Source organism: Carlito syrichta, unplaced genomic scaffold, assembly GCF_000164805.1.
Source record: "Carlito syrichta isolate Samal-C Ts95f unplaced genomic scaffold, Tarsius_syrichta-2.0.1 Scaffold309498, whole genome shotgun sequence".
NCBI lineage: Eukaryota > Metazoa > Chordata > Mammalia > Primates > Tarsiidae > Carlito > Carlito syrichta.
Genome location: NW_007253594.1, coordinates 746,274 through 766,993, shown reverse-complemented (window position 1 = coordinate 766,993; position 20,720 = coordinate 746,274). Strand labels below are relative to the sequence as shown.

Here is a 20,720-nt window from a genome sequence, read left to right as displayed (position 1 = left end):
GCCTGCAGGGTGGTGATGGGAGCAGCTGCTGCTTAGGGTTTCGGTCAGGTCAAAGTTGGTGGGTGTGGGGTGGATGAGGGGGCAGGGGTGGGAAGAAGGGTGGAGATGGGGGAGGAAAGGCCTGGGACCTGGAATCCAGCTGGTCCTGCCACCGCCTTCACCTTTGCCTCCTTGAAGCAAATTGGGGATGTACCCTCTTTTTCTATGCTTTGGAATAATTTCTGTTGGATTGGAGTTGTTTTCTTCCTGAATATTCATTAGAGCTCTGGAAACGTGTCTGGGCTTAGTGTTTGTTTTCTGGGAAACCCTTAAAATAGCAGTCTAATTTATTTCATGGTTATTCAGTTTTTTTAAAAATTATTTTGATACCATAGTTTTGAGTGATTTGCCCATACTTTTTCTTTTGTTAATTTTTTTTTCATTTTAAAGATGTGGGGTTCATTTCAGGATTAGGTATACAAGTGGTCATCATACAGGCAATGTATGGGCCTCCCTTTGGTCCCCACTTTGCCTGGTTTGAGATCAGGTACCCTTATTGATGTTGTGTTTCCTCCCCTCCCCCAATCTGGACTGTATACTGCTACTGCCAATCCCTTTCTTATAGTATTATGGTAAATGTTCAGGGTTCGCTTATGAGTGAGAATATGTGGTACTCTGTTATTTGTTTCTGTGATAGATCACTGAGTATGATAGACTAAATCCATCCAAGTTGCTGCAAAGTTCATATGTTTTGTCCTTCTTTATGACTGTGTAATATTCCACTACGTATGTGTATCACATTTTTTTATCCAGTCTGGTTTCAATGGGCAGCACAGTTGGTTCCATATTTTTTGTTATTGTGAATAGAGCTGTCACAAACATGCATGTGCAGGTATCTTTTTGGTAGAATGACTTGAGCAAAGGGTTGAAATACACAAGTAGAAAAATGCTGGAAGCCATAAAGGTCACAAGCCTTATGAAATACCAACACAATAGAGAAAACAAATAAGTAGATAAATATAGCAACCAGATAACAACCAGTATTCAGTTTATTTATATTTATCTTAGATAGTGATACATTTGATATATCTTTAAAAAGTGAGGGTAAATACATTTGTCAGAAAAACAAAGGTAGTTGGCTATCAGCAGGCCCTCATCAAAGACTCCTAAAGATGCTCATTGCTCTTAGTATTGCCCCTAAATGCTTACTGTGGTCTCAGAGCCCCGTATGACTGGCTCTGCCCCCTCACCAGGCTATCCTCAGCTGCTGTGGCTCTTACCTCTGTTCACCTTGGTCCTTCACACGTCCTGAGCCTCAGTCTAGGATGCCCTGCCCTGCTCTTGTCTTCATCTACTTAATTACTCCCTATTTTTGTGATCTTACTTCAAATAGCACCATTGCAGTTGTTTGCATTCCCCAGTTTGTGTCCTGTACAGCTCTCTGCATCTTTTTCTCGGTAGTTATCTTTGTTGTAGTTACATTTTTATTTGCATACTTCATTTGGTTAATTTCGATTCCTTCACTAGACTGGAAACTCTATGAGAGGGGAGAAGTGCTCAGTTTACTCACATGACATCCAAAGAGCCTAGCACCGTGCCTGGCACATGGGGAATGCTCCATTAATATTTGATGAAGCAAAGGAGGGAGAGGAGGACAAAAGGAGAGCAGAGGGGAGGTGAGGGTTGGTTATGGGAATGAGGGAAGGAAGGAGAGAAAGAGAGAGCAGGACAGAAAAAAGAAGGAAGAAGCATCTGTCCCCAGAGGTGATGCCTAGGGAATCACAACCACACTCAGATATCATATCAAGTGTCTTCTCTATATTGCAAAAAGAAGTTTCACACGTCCACATGCCTGCTGCAAGACCACTCCCCATCTGAGGCCATGGGCCTGGAGATGTTTGCCTCTGTCATCGTGCAATCCCCACAGAGATCCAATGACTAGAACTGTGCTCGTGGCATTTCTGAATCCTTCTCATTATGTCACTTTTGGTTGAGACAGAGAGCGCAAGATACAAACCTCTTTACCTGGCATTCCTGAAAAAACCTGGTGTTCCTGAGATGCTGGAAAGACAAAAGATGAATAGACATGTCATGATTTCTCACTGTGAGAGTCATCTGGAGACCTAAAGGAAGTTCTTGTTAGAAAATGTCAGGCCACAGAGAGATGGAGTGATTTACTGTACGTGAAAATTGCCACAGAAATCCTCTGACAAGATTGTGAAGATTCTCTTCACAAAGAATAATTAGAATCAGAAGATAGAAATGACATATTTTCAGGGGAGGTGGGGAGAAAGATTTTCTAGTGTCTGGTAAACTAAGTTTGCTATTGCACTTGGATTATATGCTAGGTAGCCCACTCTCCCCGAAGACTGGCTCCAAATTGCAGACCTGCATATGTGCATGAAGCCAGGGGACCTTGAGGGGCTGAGTGCAGCCTTTCCTCTTTGTCTTGCTCAGCTTTTAGGATTCTGGGTTGGAAAATTGAATTCATTTTCTGGCCTTATAAATATTGAAAAGCCATTTTTAAATACCCAAGAACCTGAGTCTCCTTTATCCTCATACTTCCCCAACTGGTCTGTGTATTTTTTATCAAGCTATTGCCCTGGTTTCCTCTATAAAGACCAGAAAGTCCAAAAAAGAGTACACAAGTTTATGGAAGAAGTGCTTATAGGGCTTAAAGATTAGATCATCATACAGAAGGAGGATGAAAACCTGTGTGTATGGTTTTGAGAGACAGGGAGAAATGGGGCCAAAAGAAACTGAAAGTGAGGATGACCATTTTAATTGATGGGGACCACCAACCAGGACACTACAGGCCGGAGGGAGACCAGTGGAGATGGATGCTTCACCAACTTTCTTTGTGTTTGTGGGGTGTGTGTGTGTGTGTGTGTGTGTGTGTGTGTGTTTGAGTTGGAGTCTTACTTTGTTGTCCAGGCTGGAGTGCAGTGGCATTCTCACAGCCACCCCAGTGTGTCAACCTGCTGGGCTCTGACGATCCTTCCACCTCAGCATTCCAAGTAGTCAGAACTACAGGCGTGTGCTACCATGACCGGCTAATTTTGTTGATTTATTGTAGAGATGAGATCTCACCAAGTTACCCGGGCTGGTCTCAAACCTGCGGGCTCAGGCAATCTACTCACCTTGGCCTCCCAAAGTGCTAGTATTACAGCCTGCGTCACAGAGCCCGGCCGTGTGTTTTTTAATCAAAAACTGCAGTCTTAAAGTAGATCTAATTAAGCTCACATTTATTGGTCAATTAATTAATTAATTAGTATGTATCTAATTTGGTTTCTTTCTGCAGAAATATACCTCTGAGAGGGTTGCTTGTTTTTGTTTTGTTTTTGCTTTTTCACTTCTGACCTTGAAAGATAAAGCAATATAATGCCAAATCACTTACTGTTTTACTGCCTGAATTTTCCAATTAAATTGAATTGAATCTTCCTTGGAAAAGGAAGATATGCCAAGTGGCTCCCAGTTTCTGGCTTTTTCCAGTATGTATTTAGGGTGAAATATGTCTTTGCTGTTGTCATCTTACTAAGAATCTATAATTATTGGTGACTATATCTAAATCTCCAAATAAATTTCATCTCATTTCTTAGTTTTTGTCATAAAGCTGAAATGTTAGGTTTTGCTGCCAATCATTTCTTATGTCTTCAGAATTATACAAAATGTAAAATTAAACTTAGTTCATATTATAAATCTCCTCACATGGCATTTTGTCTGTGGTTAGTTCATCTTAATAATTAATTTAATAAACAGGAGCTCATGGAATCAAGACTAAAATGCATCTGTTGTTACAATGATTTAATAAGTGTCTATTCTATATAGCATAAGCCAAATATATTAATTTGTTTTTAAATCTCATAATTAACCAAATGAGATTCATTCCTGAAGTCCCGAATGCAGACAAATTCAATATAATAAAAATATTAATATAATTTAGTAAAAATGAAAAAGATCATTTTAATAAATGTCAAAAAAAACCATCTTCTAAATTTTTTATCTTTTCTGAAAAATTATTGGTATGCCTACATACATATAATTTAGAAACACAAAACAGATTGTAAAAAAAAAAAAGAAAAAAGAAAAGAAAAATTATACATACATAGGTTTCAATTAAAGTTAAATCACTTTGGTTGCACTTTGCACGATTCCTTTTGAGATTAATCTGGATATACTGACATGTAATTAAACAAAATAATACAGAGGATCAATAATGGAAATAAGAAAATCATTGTTGTTATTTCTTTTTTTATGTAGAGTTTTTTTTTTTTTTTTTAAAGAAACTGCCCCGTTGTTTTTCTTTTTCTTTTTTCTTTAAAGATGTGGAGTACAGTTCAGGGTTAGGATACAAATGTTCATTATGCAGGTACCCTTGTGGATGAGGTGTACCCCTTCCTCCCTTGGTAGTTTCCCTCAACTGCCAATCCCACCCCTCTCCAATGGCAGTTTCCCACTACTGCTAACCCTTTTCTTATAGTATTATGATAATTGCTCAAGATTCGCTTGTGAGTGTGAACATATGGGACTCTCTTCTTTGTTTCTGTGATAGATCACTGAGTATGATTGACTCTAAATCCATCCAAATTGCTGTGAAGCCCATATGTTTGTCCTTCTTTATGGCTGCATAATATTTCATTGTGTATCACATTTTAAAAATCCTGTTCAGCTTCAATGGGCAGCATGGTTGGTTCCATGTTTTTGCCATTGTGAATAGAGCTGCAACAAACATGTGTGTGCAGGTATCTTTTTTGTAGAATGATTTGTGTTCCTCTGGGTATATTCCCAATAGGAGGATTGCTGGGTCATATGGAAGACCAATTTCTAGTTCTTTGAGATATCGCCACTGTCTTCCAAAAAGTTTGCACTAGTTTGCATTCCCACCAGCAGTGTAGAAGCGTTCCTTTTTCTCCATATCCTTGCCATCTGTTGTTGTTTGTTTTATTAATGATGGCCATTCTTACTGGGATTAGGTGGTATCTCAATGTGGTTTTGATTTGCATTTCTCTGATGATGAATGAGGCTGAGTACTTTTTCATGTGTCTCTTGGCCGCCGGTATATCTTCTTTTGAGAAGTGTCTATTTATGTCTTTAGCCCACTTTTTAATGGGGCTGTTTTTTTTTCTTTTTGACGTGTTCGGGTTCCTTGTAGATCCTAGATGTTAGGCCTTTGTCAGATATATAGTTGGCAAATATTTTTCCCATTCTGTGCGCTGTCTCCCTGTTCTCTTAATGGTTTCTATGCTTTGCAGAAGTTCATCAGTTTAATAAGGTTCCACTTATCTATCTTATTTCTTATGGTACGGGCACTTAGGCTTTCGATCAAGAATTGGTTGCCAGTTCCAACTTCCATAAGGGTGTCTCTTGCATTTTCTAAGATTCTTATAGTTTGAGGTTTTATGTTTAGGTCTTTGAGTTAAGTTTTGTATACGGTTTTGTTTCAACGAGGGATAGATAGGGGTCCTTTTCAATCTTCTGCATGTGCTCAACCAGTTTTCTCAACACCATTTACTGAATAGGTTCTCCTCTCCCCAGTAGTTGTTGTTGGAGGCTTTGTCAAAGATGAGTTGGTTGAGAAATTGAGACTTTGATTCCAGAATCTCTATGCTGTTCCATTGGTCTATATGCCTGTTCTTGTACCAATACAAGGCTGTTTTGAATACTGTAGCCTTATTGTAAACTTTGAAGTCTGGAAGTGTGATACCTCCTGCTTTGTTTCTTTTGCTAAGGATTGCTTTGGCTATTGGTGGTCATTTATGTTTCCATATGATTTTCTGTGTTGTCATTTCCAGGTCTGCAAGAATGATGTTGGTAATTTACTGGGTATTGTGTTGAATCTGCAGATTGCCTTTGGTAGGATGGACATCTTAACAATGTTGATTCTTCCTATCCATGAGTATGGACTATTTTTCCATTTGTTTGTTTCTTCTTGAATTTCTTTAAGCAGTGTTTTGTAGTTCTCATTGTAAAGGTCTTTCACTTCTCTGGTTAGGAAGGTGCCACGGTATTTCATTTTTTTGTGTGGCTATTGTGAATGGGATTGTGCTTTTTATTTGGTTCTCTGCTTGCTTGTTGGTGGTGTATAAGAATGTAACTGTCTTTTGCACATTTATTTTGTACTCTAAGACTGTGCCAAAGTCCTTTATCAGTGCAAGCAAGTTTTTGACAGATTCTCTTGGATTTTCAAGGTATAGGATCAAATCATCAGCAAAGAGGGATAACTTGATTTCCTCTTTTCCTATTTGGATACTGCTGATTTCCTTCTCTTGTCTAATTGCCCTAGCTAGGACTTCCAACACAATGCTGAACAAGAGGGTTGAGAGTGGGTCTTATTCCAGTGTTCAGAGGAAATATTTCCACTTTCTGTCCATTTAGCAATTTGTTAGATGACACTATTTTGAAGTATGTTCCTTCTATACCTAGGAGTTTGAGGGTTTTTATCAAGAATGGATACTGAATTTTATCAAAAGCTTTTTCTGTATCTAATGATATAATCATGTGATTCTTGTTTTTACATCTGTTGATATATTGAATTTACATTTATGGTCTTGCGAATGCTGAACCAGCCCTGCATCCTGGAGATGAAGCCTACTTGGCCATAATGGATGATTTTTGAGATGTGTTTTTGGATCCAATTTGCTAGAATCTTGTTGAGGATTTTTGCATCTATGATCATAAGGGATATTGGCCTGGAGCTCTCTGTTTTTGTTGGATCTTTACCCAGTTTGGGTATCAGTGTGATGTTAGCATCATAAAATGATTTGCAGAGAATTCAATCTTTCTCAAATGCCTGGAATACTTTCAATAGGATTGGTATCAGCTCCTCCTTGTGTTTTGTAGAATTCTGCTGGAAAGTCATTTTTTTTTTTTTGGTAGGTAGTTTTTGTATGAGAGAGTCAATTTCCTGGGTTGTTACTGGTTTGTTTTTTTAACATCTTAATGTCTTCTTGTTTCAATTTGAGGAGGTTGTGTGATGTCGGAAAGTCCTCCATTTTATTCTTTTATCAAGTTTGTTTCCATATAGGTGTACATAATAATCTCTGACAAACTTTTGTATTTCTTTGGGTCAGTTGTGATTTGATCTTATTTCTGATTGTGTTTATTTGGGCTTTTTCTCTCTTTTTCTTGGTCATTCTGGCTAGGTTTCCATCAATCTTGTTAATGCTTTCAAAGAACCAGCTTTTTGTTTTGCTGAATTTTTAATGATATTTTTGTCTTCTGTGACCTGTATTTGGGCTTTTATTTTGGTGATTTGGATTCTTCTGCTAAAGTTAGGCTTTTGGTGGTCTTCTCTTTCTAGCTCCCTTAGGTGATTTCTTAGGCTGTCAACTTGTGATCTTTTCATTTTCTTGATGTGTGCTCATAGAGATATAAATTCCCCTCCTCTTAGAACTGTTTTCATGCCATCCCAGAGATTTTGGTTAGATATGTCTTCATTTTCATTTGTTTCCAGGAATTTTTTTTTTTGAGTTGGAGTCTCACTCTGTCACCCAGAGGGCAACAGAGGGCAGTGGCACACTTCTGGCCACCACAGCCTCGACCTGTTTGGCTCCAGCGATCCTTCTACCTCAGCCTTCCAAGTAGCCAGAACTACAGGCATGTGCTACCACGTCTGGCTATTTTTTTTGCTTTTTATTGTAGAGATGAGGTCTTGCCAAGTTGCCCAGGTGAGTCTCAAACCCATGGGCTCAGGAAATTCACTCGCCTTGGCCTCCCAAAGTGCTGGGATTACAGACTGAGCCACCGAGCCCGGCCTTCAGGAATCTTTTAATTTCTGCTTTGATTTCAGTGTTGACCCAGTAGTTGTTCAGCATCTTGCTGTTTAGTGTCCATGTCTTTGTGACCTTTGGAAAATTTTGTTGGTGTTGATATTTATTTTTATTCCACTGTGGTCTGAGAAAGTGCATGGCAATATTTTAACCTTATAGAATTTGTTTATGCTTGGTTTATAGCCAAGATTGTGATTGATCTTGGAATATATTCCATGTGGTGATGAGTAGAAAGTACATTCTGTGGTTGTTGGGTGGAATAATATGTAGGTATCTATTAAGTCCATTTGGTTGAGTGTCAAGTTTAGAGTCTGGATCTCCTTGTTGATTTTTTGCCTCGATGATCTATCTAGGGCTGTTAGTGGGGTATTCAAATCTCCTGCCCTAACAGTGTTAGAGTCAATATCTTTTTTTAGTTTATTCAGGAGATGCTTTATAAATCTAGTGCTCCTGTATTGGGTGCATATATGTTTAGGATGGATATTTCTTGATGCATTGAACATTTTAGTATTATGAAGTGTTCTTTTGTATTTTTTTAAGTTAAAGGATGGAACATGAGTTTTCAAGCAAATGGATCACAAAAGAAGACAGGAATCGTGATCTTAATAGCAGACAAAACAACCTCTATTTTCCATCCTTTAACTTTGAGTCCGTGTGCTTCTCTTGTGGTGAAATGAGTATCCTAAATGTAACACATAATTGGCTTTGGGCTTGATGTATGTGTGTGTTTTCAAGTTTTTTGTTGCACTGTATTCTCTGTTGATTCTGTGTTCTGCCATTCTCTTGGGAAGTTTGTGGTTATTATTTTTTTCTTTCTTCTATGCTTAATACTTTTTAAAGTGTCTCCTATAGAGCTGGTCTGGAAGCTGCATAATCTCTCAGAGATTGGATGTCTGGGAAGGATTTTAATTCTCCATCACTGATGAAGCTGAGCTTGGCTGGGTAGGAAATATTTGGTTGAAATTGTTTATCTTTGAGGTCCATGAATATTGGACTCCAGTGCCTTTTTGCTTGTAGTGTTTCTGCCAATAGGTCTGCTGCTATTCTGATTAGTTTTTCCTGGTAGGTAGTCTGACCTTTCTCTCTTATTGCCTTTAGAGTTTTTCTTTTGTGCTTACTTTGTATAGGGAAATTACTATGTGTCTAGGGGTTGGTCTTCTCGTTTAATGTCTTGTGGGGGCTCTCTGTATCTCTTGTGGTTCCCTGGTCACATCTCTGGTGAGATTGGGAAAGTTTTCTTGGATTACTTCCTGGAATATTTGCTCCAAGGTATTCTTCATTTCCCTTTCTTCTTCTTGGATGCCAACCAGGCATAGGTTTGGTCTCTTGATATAATCACACACCTCTTGTAGGCTGTGTTCTTTCTTTTGGAGTTTTCTTTCCATGTTTTTTACAGATTGGGTTAATTCCATGCTCTGGCCTTCAAATTCTGAGATTATTTCTTTGGTCAGATAATTCTGCTTCCATGCTTGTCATCTTATTTATTCCCTGGGTGAGGTTTCTTTATTGACAAAATCTCTGTTATAATTTCTTTCAATGTTGCTTCTTGTCTTTCATGAGTCTTATTCACTCTTTCCATCCATTCCCTAATCCCTGTCATATTCTGGGGCCAGTCCTTGGTGACTTCCATTGTTTGGGCTCCGAGATCTGATTTTTCAGGTGTTTTCTCTTTGTTATACTAGAAATTACCTGTGGTCTTCCTTTGGTTTTTCCTCATTTGTGACAGATCTCTTCCTTTTCTCTTTAGTTCCATTATTCAGTGTCTGGGAAAGGCTTTCCTTTCTGGTGTTTGCTTAGGCCCTCTATTCTTCCTTGATCTGGGCTCTGGATTTGTTCTATTTGGAAATAGGACAGTGGATGGAAACCTTTGCTCTCTCCTGTAGTTTTGAAAGTTGAATAAGGTAGGAGATGGAGAGCTAGGATTCAGAAGCTACTTGGAAATCACAATGTTTCACTGATTGTGGTATGTGTTTGCTGAGACCCACTCCCACCACCACTCTATATGATGATGCAATGGGTATGTGTGTGTATCCCCTGAATCCATGATACAGTGGCAGCAATTAGGAGTACAGAGAAAAATAGAATGAAGTGAGATGGACAAGAATTAAAAAAAGAAAAACAAGCAAACAAGCCACTGAGCAATGAAAGCAGAAACCAAAGGAAAAAACAATTGGACACACACACACACACACACACACACACACACACCCCAAAACAAACTGGAATAACAACAAAGTGAAACAAAACAAACAAGAGCAAAAAACCAGGAAAACTGAACACACACACACACACACACACACACACACACAGGCCTACCATAAAAAGAATGGAGAAGAAAAAGAGAAAGATCAGAAAATAACAACAACAACAAACAAAATAAGGAAAAAAAAAGGAATTCAGATTGAACCCTCACACATATATTGACACACACCTTAAACTAAAAATAAATAAATAAATAAAGAGAAGATCAAAAGAGCAAAAACAAACCAGCAACAACAAAAAAACTGAAAGATGAAGACACGATTATTCACATATACACATAAACAGAAAACAAAAAAACAAAAGAAGAATGAAGAAAAAAGGAGGGAATGCAGATCAAATCCTCACATACACATTCATGCACAAAGGAAAAATATTTTTTAAATAGATGAGCAGACAAACAAACAGGCAAAAAATTTTAAAAAATTAAAAAAAAAACCCCTGGCCTCTTGTGGTAGGGTCTATAATTGTTCCTCTCATCTGCTCTGCTATCTCCTGCAGAGCTTCCACCTCTTTCATTCTCTCCCCAGTGTCTGGAGCAAGGAAGGAGGAGGGGCAATGGGGGTGGGTGGGACTGCTGTCCTCCCTCCCACTCTTGTATGGTCAGGGAGATCTCCTCTGGTGGGGAGGTGTGGGATTGTCTCTTCTCCAGGTATGTACTCACTACTCACAAGGATGCCCCAGTCAGGACTATCCTGGAATGGAGTTCTAATGTGATAGAGGAACAGGCTTCACCTGGATTTGTCCCTCTCAGCTGTGCCCCGGCTTTGTGTGTCTGATGTTCAAAGGATTGTTGGGGAGAAGGGGATTTGGGTCAGCCCTGGACTTACCATCGATCTCTTTGGAGTTCTTCTTTGTCCTTTTCTGGCCACACCCTTTGTCCCATGGCTGGATCAGGGTAAAGGGTAGGGCACCTGAGATTCAGCATTCATCAGGTCCTTCCGAAGTTTGTGCTTTCAGAATATTCCTTTTGGGTCACGATCAACCCTTGAGTAGTTGATCTGCCAGTCAGAAAGATCGAGTCTGCTGCTCCATGGTGAGCAAGTCAGAGCACTTTCCTGCCCTGTTTTCAAGATGTTGGTGGGGTGCTACTTTGTCTTCTCCAGTGGGACTCTGTCTCTGGGCTTCCTCTGCAACCCTTGCTGCCAGTGTCTGGCCAGGTGCTGCAGTGATGAGGCAAAGCCTGGAGCTGGCAATCTCTCCTGCTGCAGTGGTGAGGCAGAGCCTGGAGCCAGTAGTCTCTCCCCACTGCTTCTTCGCAGGCTATTGTTATTTTCTGGTGACACAATTTTACCTATTAAAAACCTGGGATTGACAGATAAATGAAGATGAACAAAATAGGAACAATAAGATAGTTTATAAGGTGTCAGTTTATAAGATAAATATGGAAAAAGGTATTTAATGAAAAGATGTCAATTCTCTCTAATATAATCTCTAAATTCAATATGATTCCTGTATCATTCCCAACCAATTTTGTTCTGTATAGTTTTAACTTTACTGAACAAAATGATTCTAGATTTTATCTGAACGGATAAGCATCTGAGAACAACCACAACATTTCTGGAAATAAGAGGCAACGATTAGGGACATGCTCTATCTGGTATTAAAATTTATTATAAAACTATAATAACTAAAACATTGCTGTGATCATGGATTGGGATTAAACAGAATAAAAGAGTCAAGTGTAATCCAAGAAGATATGGAAAGTGAGTATTTTATTAAGCTGACATTTGTATAAGTGGGAAGAAATTTTATTCTACAAGAAAGAAGAGCAACAAATGACCAATAAATATATTTTAGAAGTTCCAACTCCATTCCAATTAAAGAAATACAAATAAAAACAGATGGTAGGAATGTAAATTGACACAGTTTTAATGGATCTTTTAACAAAATAACCTAAAGATGTTATTGAACCATATTTTCAGGAAGCTCATCAAATCATCTTGGAGTATTCCCTGATTCCTCTCTGATTCATGTGCCATATCCCATCGGAAAGAAATCCATATAGTTCTTTTTTTCTCTTTTTCTTTTTTTTTTGGAGTTGGAGTCTCACTCTGTTGCCCAGTCTGGAGTGCAGTGGCCGCTCCTGGCCACAGCATCCTTGACCTGCTGGACTCTGGCAATCCTTCCTCCTCAGCCTTCCAAGTAGCTGGAACTACAGGCGGGCGCACCACACCTGGCTAAGTTTTTGATTTATTGTAGAGATGAGGTCTTGCCAAGTTGCCCAGGCGGGTCTCAAACCCTTGGGCTCAGGCAATCCACTCACCTCAGCCTCCCAAAGCACTGGGATTACAAGCTGAGCCATCGATCCCAGCTGATCCACGTAGTTCTAACTTCACACTCTATCTGGCTCCTCCCTACCACTTCTCAATAGCACTTCCTCTATAAAGAAATATTTTCTTCAATATTTATCTTATAAATTGCCACCTTATAAATAATCTTATTGTTCTTAATTTTTGTTCATCTTCATTCAAATACACAGGTCCAAATATTATCATTTCTCACCTAGATTACTGCAATACCCTTCTAACTGGTTGCTGTTTTTCCAAAATTGCACTCAGGCATTCATATTTATTGTTATCACTATGACCAGGAAGATCCAGGATCTTTCTAAAGGACAAACCAGATCATGCTACTCCCTGCCTACAACTCCAAAGTTTTCCAACTCACTAAGAGAAAAGGACAAGTCCTTATGATAGCCTTCCACGCCCTCAAATCTGGTCCCACCCTTCTCTCATCCAGACCAGCCTCTCTGATGTTATATCGCTTAGCTCGCTCTGGCTCACTCATTATGTTCCAGCCAAACTGGCCTTGCAGCTGCTTCTCAAGCTGGCTGTGCAATTGCTCCCCTCAGGCCCTTTGTACTGGCTATGCCTCTGCCTGGACTCTGTGGCTCCCCTATCTCCTTCTAGTCTTCACTCCAGTGTTGTCAGCTCAGTCAGGCTTACCCTGCTTATCCTGTTTAAAATGACAACTGCCCATCTCCTCACACTCCCAGTCCTCCTCAACCTGTTCTCTGTTTTTCTTTTTTCACACCTACACATCTCTTTCTAACAGACTATTAATTAATTTACTTAGCTTTAATCTGTGTTGATTATAACTTATTCCTGCTAGATTACATTTTGTCTGTATTTTGTTCACATGCATCTGGGCCTAGCACACAGGCAGTCAGTCACCCAGCAATTTTGAATTTCTGGGCAATATTTGCTGCATGCCTTCCTGCCTAAGAAGATTTAAGTAAAGCATTAGAATGAGAACTCAGAAAAGCAAGGTGCTGCCCAGCAGGGGGGCGATTTGAAAAGCTAGGAAAGGCACTAAGAAAATTGTTGATGTTTTATATTCAGTTCTAAATGGTGGTCTGTTGTTTCTTCTAGAAGATTCTCTGGCTGATGATAGTCTCACAACAAACTCCTAGCCACAATAATAAAAAATACAGCAATAGTAATCACAATAATGAAAACAGTCCCTTACATGTGTATACAATTTCATAGTACAGAGGTACTTGTGTATCTCTTATCTTATTGGAGTCTCACAAAGAGGCCACAGATTTGGTAAATATCAACTATTTGATAGATTAAAAACACTACTTTTTGCCATGAGGCTACTTCTTAAAAAGGACTTTCATTTAGACTTTCCGAACTTTCCTCGGCATGGAAAGTTAAAGTTAAAAGAACAATTTAGTCATTTATCTCTCTGAGTCTAACTCATTATCAAAATAAACTCAGAGTTTATGATTATGGCCGTGGGGTAGCAAAAATGGATGTCTCAAAATGGATCTTATTATTTTGGCCATCCAAACATTGGCATCTAATTGGTACATTTGGTTCTCTCAATGAGGCAAGACTACCGTATGTCATGGCTGAAGATAGTTGTACACTGAGCTCTGACATGTGTTGATGACAACATGCAAGTGATAAGAAAAGGCGACTTTTGACATAAAACCATATTTTCATATCTATTTATATTTGGTGTTTGAGAGGAGGAGAGATGGGGGATTTGGTCATGGGAAATGGAGAAATTGAAAGCTTATGAAACATTTGAAATAACAAACTTGGGAAAATATTGTCCTCTTTGAGCCTAGTCTGTAAAATGCCAATGTGTACACGTGTGTGCATCTCTGTGTGTGTTAGTGCACATGTCTGTGTCTGAGTGTCTCTGTGAGTATGAGTGTGCATATGAGTGAGCAGGTTTTGGGGATCTAGTTGAGGTAAATGTGATTACTAAGGCTTTTACTTGGTTAACCTTTAGAATCAGCTCATTAATCACAAATGATCTGTTGAGAACCCCTGAGCAAAATATTTGGCATTAGTTACACATATCTAACATTTACTAAGACTCTCAAGCTAACTGCATTTAATTTTAGACAAATAAATGTAGCTGAATTCCTACTTAATTGATTGAAAAGTGATGTGTGTCTCTCTGTGGCCTACAGGACACTCGGCAGGGTATGGTTTAGCGGGGTCACCCCCTCCAACCACTGAGCCAACTAGGGACATGCCCATACCATGCCTTGACCATTTTCAGCTTAGACAGGAGTTCAGGTATGGTGCTTTTACAAAACATGGTGGAAGAGGCTCCTCAAGCCTCCAGAATGTTGGTGGAGCAGAGCCCTCTTTGCATAAAATGAGGTCGCAGAAAGTCCCTGCTGGAGAGGGACAGAACCTGAAGGACACAGATGACGGTAGTAAGGAATGTAAGCAACCAATATTGAAGAAGCCAGACTTCTGAGTAACTTAACTGGACTGTCCAGAAAAAGCATAAACTTATACAAACCACGAGTCCTCTAGACAAAGAAGGGGCCATTCTAGTCGGGTAGGGAATCTGAGGTACTCGGGGGCACACAGAAGATTGGAGGAACTTGGATGGGACCACAGCAGTGACACTGACATCCCAGAGCCCCTAGGACCCCTCCCTGAGACAACTTCAGAGAACCAGGACTCCAAGGAACATGGTGTAGAATCTCCTCACTTTAGGTCATCTCTGGCTGTTGCTCAATTTTAAATTTAAATAGTATTTTCTAATTATGAAACATTTCTAAATAACTTAAAACAAACTTTAAAAGAAACAACATCTAAGGGAAGGGCATGGCCCTTTCCAGCCCTGATGTTTTCCCATAAAACGTTTAACCCAGACTTGACTGAGTCACTTGGCTATTTGCCTAATGGTTATCAAAATTCAAGCCAAAAGATTTTTAAAAAATATATTCTTTAGTGTTTTGCATCTTGGAGGCAGTGAAACCAAAAGATTCTGTGAGGTCATGGATTTCTACTATAGCGGTATTTTTCAACAAATGAGACCATAACTTTCCAGTGCTTCAGGCCCATTGGCTAAATACATTATGGATCTTCAAGAACATTTATAAAATGACTCCTGTGTCCCACATATTGTGTTAAAGCCTGGGACTACACGAATGATTCAGTCCCTGTCCTTGAAGAACTTAACTGGGGAGACGGTGGCCAAACAGGTCAGAGAAAGTCAACATGACATAATAGGTTCTATGATAAGAAGTCTGGGCTCATAAAAGACAATGCCAAACCCAGCTGACGAGACAGGAGGCTCATGGAAGGTTTTCTGAGGAAGCAATAGCTAAGCTGAACACCGGTGTATATGAAGGCATAGACCAAATAAAGAAGGAAATACTAGAATGGGCAGCATGGGTGAATCAAGAAGGTTCTAGACCAAGGGACTGTCGCGAACAAAAGGACCCAGGCAGAACATGCCATGCTCTTTGCTGGGGATGAGAAACATGCTGATGTTGCTGGAGGTTAAATGTTTTTCGGATTTCATCCCAAATCTTACTTTCACTCAGACCACTAAGTGATCTAAATGAGTTTATCTCTTATTCAAGCTTGGTATTCTGGTATTTGACTTCATAGAGGTTACCACTATTTATGAGGAAGTGCGTATTTCTATGTCTTTGTGTGTCTGGTATATTTCCCTCTTGCTGGACTGTAAAACCTATAATAGCAGACACCAGGTCTTTTTCATGCACCATGGCTGTCCACCTCAGCATCTTCAAACAGTGGGCATTTGCTAAGGACTGGGGTGTACCATGGCTGGAGCGCACCTGAAAAGGTGGGCAAGTAGAAATGCTTTCAGGCTGTGGAGTTATCATGAACAAAGACACAGAGGTTCATGTAAAAGGAGTTTGAGGGAAACAACACATAATCAGAGTGACCTGAATGTGGGGAATATGGCTGGCAGTTCCATTGTCATCAGGTTGCAGGGTCCTTAAACAGGGCTGTGGAGGTTGGTTTCCCCTGAGATGCTGGGACAACTGTACACTCTGCCATTTGTAAAGTAGCACTAAGGTGAGGTCTGTGTGTGCTGGTGCACATGTCTGTGTCTGTGCATCTCTGTGAGTGTGTATATGAGTGAGGGAGTAGGTTTTGAGGGTCCAGTCGAGGTAAATGTGCCTGAGTTAGGTAGAGTGTCCCTGCAACCACTGCTCTTGATGAGCTTATGGCTCCTGAAAATAAACCAAAATAACATACCAACATGACACTGATCCCCCGAATGTCAAGGTCCCAACCTCAAGACTCTCTTCTACTTGAGTTGGATGTTAGCAAAATGGCCTGGTGGAAAGCAAACTGTGAATCGATACATTTAATTATAACAGGGAAAATATAAAACCTATCACGCAAGTGGTGGAGCATGTAGAGGAAATGTCCTGCATCTAGGATGAGAAACTCTGCAGTTCTGGTTCCTCAGACTCTGTATGACTCTGGGCAAATTCTGTCACCGACTGCCCTCATTTTCTCATTTCAAACTGTGAGAAGGTTCACCTGAACTTTCAGGCCCTTTCTAGGTGTAATAAACACCCTACATGTAAGCCAGCTTTGCTAGCAATGTGCTTTTGAGCTGGCAATGTTTTCATTAAACATCCTTCTCTGAGATCATATCATTGGCTAATGGATGACATTTATTGTTTGCAATTCCGCTGAAATGCATATGAGCACAGCCACAGCACCCTTGAGTTGGAGCTGGTTTGTCTTTTATTTATTTACTTATTTTTTTGAGTTGGAGTCTCACTTTGTCGCCCAGGCTGGAGTGCAGTGGCACACTCATGGCCACCCCAGCATTGACATGCTGGGCTCCGGCGATCCTTCTGCCTCAGCCTTTCAAGTTGTTGGAACTGCAGGTGCATGCTACGATGCCCAGCTAATTTTTATTTTTATTTTATTTTTTGTTGTAGAAATGAGATCTCACCATGTTGCCCAGGTTGTTCTCAAACCCGCGGGCTCAGGCAATCCTCTTGCCTTGGCCTCCCAAAGTGCTGGGATTACAGGCTTGAACCACCATGCCCGGCGGCTTGTCTTTTATTCAACACTAAATTCTACATCTTTATAAACTCTGAGCCATGTCATAGAATCATTGATGAAATGCAGTTAAAACCCAAAAACACAAGTCTGAGCTTGTGAAAGAACTTATTTAAAAAGTCCTGAAATAATTTGAAAAGGATATATTAAACTACTGCCTAATGACAAGAAAAGTGAGGACCTAAGGCCTGAACTTTCTAAACATTGCTCCTCTCAGCTGCATATTTATTTTCAGCCACATCTACAGGGCCCCTCAGACATTCTTGAGGATGGAGATTTTCCTCTGTGACCCTGAGCCAGTTCCTTCATTCTGTATCCTACTCTCCTCGCTGATGTATCTTCTCCATCTACCATATTTATCGATTGGATAAATATCCCCAACTCTCACTTGCTGAATTCTAAGACAGACATTTTTTACACAATGAAGGGGTCCAGCCCCTTTGCCAGGTCGTGAGATCTCCTGAAGGAGAGACGGATAGGCGAAAGATGAAATCAATATTCCCGGACACCTGCTTCCTGAACAGATGATATCCTTTATTAGTTAACAGAAAGCTTTTATAGCATTTGTAAAAAGGGCAAGACAAAGAAAATTCCTTCACGTACATATGTTTTAAAAGTTACCACCATCCAGCGGTCTTTAGAAGAAACGAATAAGCCAAAAACAGTATCTACTTTCAGTTAATGAGTCTTGAGATAAGTGTAAAAGGAGTTTCACTTAAACTAAACATAATGCATACAAGGCTTACTTTGATTTCGGTTCCACCTCACTAGTCTAATTAAAAAGGCCATAAAATCACTAAAACAAAACTATAGATTGTACCTAGTGATAGCAGGAATATGAAGCCCATTAACTTGACCAAACAACAGTGGCTAGCTTTTAAAGAATAACTACGAAAGTCACTTATTGTGAAAATTTTTGTACACTAATCTTTACTCTGGATAAACATATAAAGTGAATGAAACATAATGAAATAAAACTAACACAACTAAAATTATTATGGTTGCATAATTGCCAATGAGCTTTATAAGTTTAGGATAATGGTGTTTTGGCTGTTTTCCCTTATGCTTGGCAACCTCCTGGAAAACATCTTTGTCTTAAGATAGGCGGTGGAGCAATTATTATTATCTTTGAGGCACCAGCTTTATCATTGTGTGAACTTAAACTTATGAACTTAAGACAATCTTCAAAGTAGCTATAAAACACCAAACTATAGCACTAAGACTTAATTAATGACACAAAGTAAAAACCTTGTTAAACATAACCAGAGCCTAATAATTTTTGTCAACCCTCAAACATATGTATATTGATTATATAAACTTGTATGATATTACATTTACCAATTATGATTAATACATGGATAAAACAATTATCATGTCTAGAATAGCACTGCCAGCAACTTTCTTCAAAAGAGTCCCAAATTATAGTCCTTGAAGTGTTTCAAGAAAGTTCCCAGGTGCACGGTTCTTCATGTAGCAGTTCTTCTCTTTTGGGCTTTTACGACCTTCAAAGCTTTTGTAATCGCCTTTCTTGTCCAGGTGTCTTCGTTACTTTTCTCTTATCCTGCAGTGTTTATTTCTAAAGAAAACTCAAAAGAAGCTTTTAATGACATTTCCCAGGCCCCCAAGGTTGCTTTCTGTATTTAGTTAATTATCATAAAAGTATCTAATTAGTATATTATGAATTCAGTGAAAACCCACTCTATAAATGTTTACTTTAAAATTTAACTATAGAATTAAGTAAAAACCTTAACGATTAATCTTTATCCTAAGTCTGTGAAGACAGTGTTATAAATCACCTACATAACTCCTAGATAAGTGTTAGAACTTATAATGAGCTCATAATGAACTTACCATAAACTTGTACTTCTAAAAAACCTTATGTCTTAAACACTAAGCTGCATAATTCTAAATCAAATAAGGAGTGAATATACTAATATCTCTTTATTCAATCAATATCTAGTAACTTATAACCAAGTGAAAGAAAGCATTCTTGATGTGCTTCAGAGTTTAACCCTTGCATATGCTAGAAAAGGCCAAGGGGCATAGTGGGAAAATGGGAAAATGAACCATGACATTCTCAGGTTGGGTGTGAGTACTTCGCATAAACATGCCATTTTCTTCTTCCACGACTGCACAGAATTTCTTCAGCCATATCAAACAGCAAAGGTGGAAGACAGAAGGGCCTCAGCTTCCTGGGCTCGCCCTGCGGCCCGGGGTCTTCGGCCCACTGGGACCCTGTCAATCATGTGGACCTCCAAGGCTGGCTCCCAACAACACAACATCTCTGAATCAGGATTTTTTTTTTTACAATAAAGGCCTCTTACCATTCTATTGCATGGGTCTTTCTTTCCTTCCTTTTCTTTCCTTCCTTCCTTCCTTCCTTCCTTCCTTCCTTCCTTCCTTCCTTCTTCCTTCCTTCCTTCCTTCCTTCCTCTACATAAAACATAGTGTGCCTTACAACTAGTGACATCTTAGATTTGGCTCAATACAATGTCTCTGTCCACTGGTACCACCTGCCTAGAGTTGAACTCTTTGAGAGAGTTTGAAAATGAGGATACCCTTTGGCTATTTGGGAGCAAGGATGCCCTATGAGGTTTCAAAGACAGAGAGAAGAAATGGTCCTAGATGAGCTGGGGAGAATTGAAAGGCTGCAGTTCAAGGGTGACCAGGAAGAGCTCTGATGATTTAGCTCAGTTCTGATGGCCCAAGGGCAACTCTGGACCCAGTTCAGACTCAGCTGCCCATCTCTCCTTCTACAGAGTCAGCTTCATGTTCTAGCTCCCTAAAAGGAAGAAAAGATAGATTGGTCAGTCAGTCACCAACTGTGCCAAGAGCAAGCCTCTCTCACCAAGCTTTGGCTGCTTATATAGACTAAGTATAGTGCATTCCAGATCAAATTAGCTGTGGTAGAGCTGGTATAAAACATGGCATCCTGCAGATAAAGAATTGTGCAGAAGAGATTGTGACATAGCAGGTGTTCAGAGCAGTATAGATCTTTCTGTACATGTCTCTCTTGCTCATACCTTATTTTTCAGATTCCATTTTCAGACCAGGTTTGCTAAAAGAGTGCTCTGCACTTGCATTCTTCAGCCTAACTCAGTGAGCCCTCTAGATGTACCCTTCCTACGCTGCTGCAGGACCTGCTCTTGCTCAGCTCGGCATGACCTCGTGTGTGAGACTCCAATGACCATCTTCCAGTTGCTACCTTAGCTGTGTTGGGGCTGCAGCACACCTCACTGCAATTCTGTGATGCTTTCCCAGACCACTTTGTCAGACTGTACCCCACCCCCTAGGTGCTTCACAAACGAACTGCCAAGGGCCCTTCTCTAGAGATTCGCCATGGCTGTTGAGAGCCCTCTTGGTGGGACTTTTAAGGGAAGTTCTGTTCAGTCTG

At 39.8% G+C, this 20,720-nt stretch overlaps 1 pseudogene; it reads right to left on the bottom strand.

Moving 5' to 3' along the window:
• The window catches only part of LOC103269828, a 46,412-nt pseudogene that overhangs the window by 794 nt on the left and 24,898 nt on the right, over window positions 1-20,720 (bottom strand).